Source organism: Carlito syrichta, unplaced genomic scaffold, assembly GCF_000164805.1.
Source record: "Carlito syrichta isolate Samal-C Ts95f unplaced genomic scaffold, Tarsius_syrichta-2.0.1 Scaffold316302, whole genome shotgun sequence".
Classification (NCBI taxonomy): Eukaryota; Metazoa; Chordata; class Mammalia; order Primates; family Tarsiidae; genus Carlito; species Carlito syrichta.
In genome coordinates this window covers 1,407,245-1,415,696 of record NW_007260398.1, presented here as the reverse complement: position 1 = coordinate 1,415,696, position 8,452 = coordinate 1,407,245, and positions in this window count along the sequence as shown.

The following is an 8,452-nucleotide window of genomic DNA, read 5'->3' as shown; positions in this document are numbered from 1 at the left end:
CAGGCGGGTCTCGGACCCTTGGGCTCAGGCAATCCACTCACCTCAGGCTCCCAAGGCGCGGGATTACAGGCTGAGCCACTGAGCCCGGCTCAGAACACATTTTTGAGTAAATGAATCACTGAGCCCGGGACAGTGGTTCAAGCCTGTAATTCCAGCACTTTGGGAGGCCAAGGCAAGAGGGTTGCCTGAGTCTAGGGGTTTGAGACCAGCCTGGGCAACTTGGTGATACCTCGTCTCTACAATAAATCAAAAAATTAGCCAGGCATAGTGGCGCACGCCTGTAGTTCCAGCACTTGGAAGGCTGAGGTGGAAGGACCGCCTGAGCCCAACCAGCCGAGGCAGCGGTGGCCATGAGCGTGACCCTACACTCCAGCCTGGACGACAGAGTGAGACTCCAACTCAAAAAAAAAAATGAATCATTGAAACTAGGAAAGATTCTCAGATGCGACACTTAGTGCCTCCAAGAGTTAACAGTCCTTTGGGGAACCCAGGAATATTTGACCTTCATAGATGCTAGAAAGAAATTCCTGTTTGGGAACACGGGATTTAGGTTCAAATCTTAGCATTGCCATTTCTTTTAGTATGCCTTACCTGGGATATGTCACTTTAGTGCTGAGTTGATTTCCTGCAGAGTAGTACCCGTCAGGAATTTTACTGGGCTCTAAGGAGAAAATGATTGTGAAAGTTCCCACATCTGGGTAAGCTTCATGAGTCCCAGCGTTTTCCAGCAGCCCAGGCTGTTTATGGTTGTACCACTCGTGCAGTCACAGGAAAAGTTCTAAAAGATGGTCCTGCTGAGCATGGTGGCTCACGCCTGTAATCCCAACACTTTGAGAGGCGGAGGCGAGAGGATTGCCTGAGTCCAGGGGTTTGAGACCAGCTTTGACAACTTGGCAAGACCTCGTCTCTACAATAAATATATTTTTTTAAAAATTAGCTAGGCATGGTGGTGCATGCCTATAGTTCCAGCTACTTGGAATGCTGAGGCAGAGGATTGCCTGCGCCCAGCAGGTTGAGGCTATAGTGGCTGTGAGTATGCCACTGCACTCCAGCCTGGGTGACAGAGTGAGACTCAAAACAAAAAACAAAAGATGGTCCTGGAGTGGTTGGATCTCCCAGGTGTTGAGTAGGTGGTGTGGGTGGGATAGAAAGTTGACTAAGACATGGTCTTCATCCTCAGGCAATTTCTAAATCATGTCAGCTATTCTGTCAAGAATGTTCAGCTCGTGACTGGGTGCAGTGGGTCACATCTGTAATCCCAGTACTTTGGGACACCAAGCTGAGAGGATTCCTTGAATCCAGAAGTTTAAGTCCAGTTTAGGCAACATAGTGAGACCTCGTTTCTACAAAAGAATCAGAAATTAGTAGTCTCAGCTACTCAGGAGGCTGAGGCGGAAGGATCGCCTGAGCCTAGGAGGTCAGGGTTCTGGTGAGCCATGATCATGCCACTGCACTCCAGCCTGGGTGACAGTGTGAGACTCTGACTCAAAAAATTAAAAAATTGGTCGCACGCAGTAACTCAAGCCTGTAATCCCAGCACTTTGGGAGGCTGAGGTAAGGGGATTGCTTGAGCCCACGGATTCGAGAACAGCCTGGGCAACTTGGCAAGACCTCATTTCTATAATAAATTAAAAAAATTAGCCAGTAGCGCGCACCTGTAGTTCCAGCTACTTAGAAGTCTGAGGCGGAAGGATCGCCGGAGCCCAACAGGTCGACACTGGGGTGATCGTGAGCTTGCCACTGTACTCCAGCCTGGGTGATGGAGTGAGACTCCAACCAAAAAAAAATTAAAAAGCAGCAGGAGCCAGGTGCAGTGGCACACACCTGTAATCCCAGCTCTTCACATGACTGAGGTGGGAGGAGCTCTTGAGCCCAGTAGTTCAAGACTGCCGTGACCTGTGATTGCACCACTATGATTGCTCCAGCCTGGACTACAAATGAGACCCTGTTAATAAATAAATAAGGTCGAGGAGAGTGGATTGTCTGAGCCCGTGGGTTCGAGACCCGCCCGGGCAACTTGGCGAACCTCATCTCTACAATAAATCAAAAATTAGCCAGGCGTGGTAGCTTGCACCTGTAGTTCCAGCTACTTGGAAGGCTGAGGCCAAAGGATCGCTGGAGCCCAGTAGGTTGAGGCTGCAGTGGCCAGGAGCATGTCACTGCACTCCAGTCTGGGTGCCAGAGTGAGGCTCCAACTAAAAAATAAATAAATAGCAAAAGGAAGATGTTATATTGCATAAATCAAGAATATACAAGCCTAGCATGAATTAAAAAGAAAAAAAACTGCCCTCAACTTAAATATATGTGAAAATGACATCTGCAAATTGGGCAAGTTGACAATGAAAGTGTCTTGGATGATGAAGACACATGATTTGAATAAAATTGTGTTATAAAATTTGACTGAGTCCAGGCGCAGTGGCTCATACCTATAATCCCAGCACTTTGGGAGGCAAGGTGGGAGGACTGCTTGAGTCCAGGAATTCAAGACCAGCCTGGGCAACTTGGTGAGACCTCGTCTCTATTAAAAAATTAGTCAGATGTGGTCCCCCCCCCCCCCCAGTCCCAGCTACTTGGGAGGCTGAGGTGGAAGGATCGCTGAGCCCAGGAGGCCAAGGCTGCAGTTAGCCATGATCATACCACTGCACTCCAGCGTGGGCAATAGAATGAAACCTTGACTCAAAGAAAAAATAAAAATTTGACTGAAAAAGCTTCCTTCCTTCCATCTGTTCGTCCGTCCATCGGAAGTCTTACCCTATCACCCAGGCTAGAGTGCAGTGACACACTCATTGCTACTGCAGCCACCATCTGCTAAGCTCAGGTGATCCTTCTGCCTCAGCCTTCCAAGCAACTGGAACTATAGGTGCAAGCCACCACACCCAGCTAATTTTTTTGATTTATTGTAGAGACAAGGTCTTGCCAAGTTGCCCATGCTGGTCTTGCAGCCCTGGGCTCAGGCAATCCTCTTGACTCCGCCTCAGAAAGTGCTGGGATTGCAGACATGAGTCACTGCACCTGGCTTTTTTGTTTTGTTTTGATTTGGTGTCTCACTCTGTCACCCACGCTGGGTGCAGTGGCACAGTAACGTCTCATTGTAGCCTCAAACTCCAGGACTCAGGTGATCCTGAGTCTCAGCCTTCTGAGTAGCTGGGACTGCAGGCATGCACCACCACACTTGGGTAATGAAAAAGCATTATTTCTAAATAAATAATTATTTTGAATGTTCAGCCATCATGTTATAGTGCATCTTCTACACGTCTACTCAATAGCATTTTTGAAGAATTTTTTAAAAGCGAAAAGCTCATGTTAGAAAAAACAGGAAAACATTTAATACTAAACTTGCAAAAATTGTACATTATATATTAGTTACCCATTTACTACATAAACCCAACTCTAAAACTTACTATTCCAAACAGTTGTTCCAACTAAATGTTCTAAAATTTTGACAATAGTTAATACTGAATGACAGGACTCAATTTATTTTCTTTTTCTTCCATTTCTAAAATTGTCTTCAATTACCTTGTCCTATTTGACTATCTGAACCTCCCTTCCCACAGAGGACAAAGCAAGAACATTTGGAGGTAGCTCAGTTGATTTCTGTGGCAAGCAGTGTTCAGGTACCAATGAAAACAAGTGAACCCTGAGCGTCCAGGGGTCAGTCCACACACACCTTGAGGCTCCCACACTAAAGTGGCAGCTACAGTGGGAATGACCGCCTAGAAGGTGACTCCAGGTTAGACCTTGGCCCATTTTCCCAGCCCAGGTTCAGCAGGTAAGCGGGAGGCCCCCAGTGCTGCAAGGTCTCCTCCAGGAAGAGCATGGAAATTCAGAGCAGTCTTCTAGCAGACAGTCAGGATGAGATCCTTCCCGGCCACCCTAAGCTGGGGCTTGGCATCTGAAGCAGGGACCCAAGGCAGTGTCCACCCCCAAGGGAATCGGGAATGGCAGCTGAGGGTGAACTGTGCTGTCAGATTCCTGACCTTCCGGTGCAGACCTCAGTTCCCATACGACATAGGGAGCCCCACCAGCTGCAACTGTCACATTGCCTGTGCCCCTGAGGCAGCCATGGCCACCGGGGCCACCTTGGCCATTGGGCCAGTCACTACACCGCCTGCATCTGCTAACCAAATATATGTGATTTAAAATGTGTTTTAAAGCTAGGAGCAGTGGCTCACACCTGTAATCCCAGCACTTTGGGAGTTGAAGGTGAGAGGATTGCCTGAATCCAGAGGTTCCAGACTAGCCTGGGCAACTTGGCCAGACCTCATTTCTACAATAAATCAAAAAATTGGCCGGGCATGCTGGCGTGCACCCGTGGTTCCAGCTACTTGGAAGGCTGAGGCAAAAAGATCACCTGAGTCCAGCAGGTCGAGGCCACAGTTGCCGTGAGTGTGCCGCTGCACTCCAGCCTGGGTGACAAAATGAAACTAACTCAAAAAATAAAATAAAAATGTGTTGTAGACAATATTAGACTTACAATTACACCAAATTAGTAATTATTTAAAGTAGACATTTGATTATGTCAATGTTTATCAAGCTGCCTAAAAACTCCTTGGAAAAATAAGACATCGCCTTATATTTTGGCATATGTATTTGTTCACCTTATAGAAAGGTAGAAGGACATAATATTTTATTGTGGTGTTTATTAGGTATTAGGGGACACAAAGACAGGCTGATATGAGCTAGGTGTATACAGAGAACAAGAAGAAAATGAATTTAGTTGACACAAATGGTTACATATTAGGAATAGTTCATTATTTCCACAATTATTAAGCATCTACCCCAGGCCAGGCATTGTTCTTGCTGCTTGGGATAAATCAGCTCAAAGATTCCAGCCCTGGCATAGTTTATGTTATAAAATGATTGGATGTTTGGAATACTAAAGAGAGGCAGAATGCTTGGGGTCTCGTGCGTGAAGACTGGGGATTTGGATTTGATTTGAAAGGTATTAGGGAATCGTAAGGCCTTTTGCCCAAGAGGTGCTTTGTAAAAATTAATCTGGAGTGACATCTGGGATGGATTAGAGTGGGAAGAAACTGGAGGTTAAGGATACTGGTAAGGTTATAAGCATCTGCGCTTCATAATGGCAGGCATCTTTAGTTCCAGGTTTGTGGTGCAATAAATGGGCTCTAGGTTGGAGCCCCCCAAGCCCATACGTCATTCAGCCAGTCACACGTGACTTGTCATCAGCATTTGCTGATCATTCTGCAAACATATGAGTCTGCTAGGTTTCCAGAAAGTAAAGGTGAATAGGGGAGGCAGATCTTTCTTTCAAAAAGCTCACGGGTTTAGTAGAGAAGATTAATTTTCAGGAATAATTGTGTGACCAGGCTTGGTGACAGCCTGTAATCCCAGCTCTTTGGGAGACCAAGGCAAGTGGATTGCCTAAGCCCATGGGTTTGAGACCAGCCCGGGCAACTTGGCTCAACCTCGTCTCTACAAGAAAAAAGTCAAAAAAATTAGCCAGGTGTGGTAGTGCGTGCCTATAGTTCCGGCTACTTGAAAGGCTGAGGCAAAAGGATCTCTGGAGTCCAGCAGGTCGAGGCTGGAGTGCCACCCTACTCCAGCCTGGGTGACAGAGTGAGATTCCAACTCACAAAAAAAAAAAACACCTCATGTAATTGGTTTCATGTGGCACTTATTTTCCCTCATTTTGTTTTGTTTCTCTTTGTTTTCAAAATTCATTCATAGAGTTCAGGTTTATGAGTTGTAGTTGCTCTGTGGTGTTCATCTCATGAATATACCCCAATTTGTTTATACATTTGCTACTGATGGACATTTACATTGTTTTCAGTGTTTCATTATTCCAAGCATTATATTGCAGGGAACATCCTTGTTGTACAAATGTATGAGAGTTTCTATTAAGTAATGTTTTCGGAGGTTTTTTTGTGTGTGTGTGTACACAGACTGGAGTACAGTGGCACAATCACAGCCACCATGGCCTCAACCTGCTGGGCTCAGGTAACTCTTCTGCCTCAGCCTCCCAAGTAACTGGAACTACAGGTGCATGCCACCACACCCAGCTAATTTTTTTATTTATTGTAGAGAAGAGGTCTTGCCATGTTGCCCAGGCTGGTCTTGAACTCCCAGACTCAGGCAATCCAATCGCCTCCACCTCCCAAAGTGCTGGGATTACAGACATGAACCACCATGACTGGTGTGTTTTTGGAATTTTTTAGCCAATATGGAAATACATGTTATCTCAAAACCTAGTTCGTGTGTGAAATAAAAGTTTAACAAAATTATTCATACTCTTGGTGTATGCATTTCCTACTCTGTTGCATTCTGTTCTTTTTCATTTTTGTGAAATGCTGGACATGACCCACTAAATTGGTTTCATGACCCACGAATGGATTGAAAAACGGTGCTCTAAGGCATATATCTGGAAATAGACTTGCTAGATCAAAGGATAAGTGCATCTTAACTTGTGTAGATATTGTCACACTGCTCTCTAAAGTTTTTGTGTCAGTTTTACAGGATATCAGAGTCCTGGTTTCTCCTCATCCTCACCAACACTTAAAATGGTCAGACTTTTAGATTATTAATAGTCTAAAGATGTGAAATAAATCTCATTGTTGGTTTAATTTGCATTTTCCAGATTACTAGAGAGGTAAGAGTAGATTTTGTTATACATTATTTGTCATTTGGATTTCTGCTGGGAATTGTCTGTTATAACTTATGTCCATGTTTCTTTTGGGTTATTTTCTTTGTTATTATTGGTTTGTTGGAGTTCTTTACAGACACTGGAGACCAGTCTTTTTCAGATACACACATTGCAAATATCTTTTCCTTGTCTCCCTGTCTGTCACTTGTATTTTTTTTTTTTTTTTTTTTTTGAGTTGGAGTCTCACTCTGTTGCCCAGACTGGAGTGCAGTAGCCGCTCCTGGCCACTGCAGCCTCGACCTGCTGGGCTCCGGTGATCCTTCCGCCTCAGCCTTCCAAGTAGCTGGAACTACAGGTGCGCGCTCCCACGCCCGGCTAATTTTTGATTTATTGTAGAGATGAGGTCTCGCCAAGTTGCCCAGGCGGGTCTCGAACCCGCGGGCTCAGGCAATCCACTCACCTCAGCCTCCCAAAGATGCGGGATTACAGGCTGAGCCACCGAGCCCGGCTTGTCACTTGTATTTTAACCTTTTTTGTGATATTTTTAGATAAGAATTTCAAATATTTATTGTAACTAGCTTTATCAAATTTGTCCATTCTTGCTTCTGCTTTTTCATCATGTTGATTTTTTGTTTGTTTTGTTTTGAGTTGTAGTCTCGCTCTCTGTCGCCCAGGCTGGAACGCATTTGCATGCTCACGGCCAACCCAGCGTCGACCTGCTGGGCCCAGGTGATCCTTCTGCCTCAGCCTTCCAAGTAGCTGGAAATACAGGTGTGTGCTACCACGCCTGGCTAATTTTTTGATATATTGTAGAGAGGAGGTCTTGCCAAGTTGCCAGGCTGTTTTCGAACCCGTGGGTTCAGATAATCCTCTCACTTCAATTTCCCAAAGTGCTGGGATTACAGGTTTGAGCCACCTTGCACGGCCTCATTTTGATTTTTAAAATTTTATATTAAGATCATAATGATATTATTTTTCAGATAATTTTGAAGTTGGTTGGTGTTTTGTTTTCACAACTTGAAGCCTTTAATTCCCTGGAGTTTCTTTTTGCCCATTCCCTTTCCGTCTTCTGGAACTTCTGGGGTGCACTAAGTGTTTCTTCACCATCTTTGGCATTCTAGGCCTCTCCCCTCCTCTCTCAGAGCCTCTCTCTTGGAAACAAGAGAATGGAAATATGAATGGGGCCCAGGCTTGGAAGAGTAGCTCTCTGAAGTCCTGTAAAGAAGAAACAGGTGGCAAAGATGAAGTCAAGGGAGTCATCAGGAAGAATCTCTCGACAAGAAGACTGCTGGGGTGGCTCTGTATCTTTCACATCGGGGACTTGAGGATCCTGGAAGAGGTTACGTTTGTGAGGAGAAAAAACAATGTCTCAGAAGGCTGGCCCAGAAGGAAGGAGGAACAGACTTCTGACAGGACCCTTACGTCCTGCGTGCAAAGTCCTTTCACATTTACTTTCTCATTTTACCTCCCTTACCTGCCTGCAAGCCCTGTGTGGCTCTTTCTGTCTTGCACCAGAAGACTGTGGAACTGAAGCATAAAGTTACCAAAAGTTATTGGTGAATCTAAGATTAGAACCAGAAGCCCCAACCATGATGGCTCCTGGTTCTAATCTTAGATTCACCAATAACTTTTGGTAACTTTATGCTTCAGCTGTGAGAGAAGTCAGGTCAGAGGAGGTGAGCACCTCCAGAGAGGCAGTGTTCTAAAAGTACAGCAAGGAGCCTTTAATTTTAGTAGCTGTGGACATCAAAAGGCATCATCAAAAAGCCTTTATCAGTGTCTTCTTGCAATGGGCAATTAGGGTGGACACTGAACTATATTTAGAATGTACTATTCAGGAACATGGGTGGA